Source organism: Protomyctophum parallelum (genome assembly GCF_964188405.1).
Source record: "Protomyctophum parallelum genome assembly, chromosome: 18".
Taxonomy (NCBI): Eukaryota; Metazoa; Chordata; class Actinopteri; order Myctophiformes; family Myctophidae; genus Protomyctophum; species Protomyctophum parallelum.
In genome coordinates, this window is record NC_139716.1 from 19,174,618 (window position 1) to 19,175,066 (window position 449).

Sequence of the window (449 nt, forward strand, 5' to 3'; positions counted from 1 at the left end):
CACCCGTAGGGACATTTTAGCTGGTGCTCTCCGATTCCTCTTTGCTTGGTTCAGTTGATTGATTGGACAGCTTAACATCTGTACAGCACTGGAGTGAGGGGAAGCATTTGGGTGGGGCGGAATGGCAGTCGGAGGTGTGGGGGAGTTAGGACATGATCTAAAAAGAGTTTTAAAACCGTTCAACGGTAGTGGTGGGGCCAAGAGGCGGAGTGGGACTGCAGAAGTACGATGAGATCACTCGCCGTCTGTAGGCGCTATCATCTTCTCTGAGGGATTGGGTGAGAATTCCCATTGTGGCTGGTTATGGGGGAGAGGCTGCAGTTAATACACACATGGGAGGGAGAGAGAGTGAAGAGAGAGACAGGGAAAGGAGGGGTGAGCAGCGATTTGTCCAGTGTATTTTTCTTTTCAATCTCCTCTACCATGCAGAGCTGTTGACCTTCCCAGGG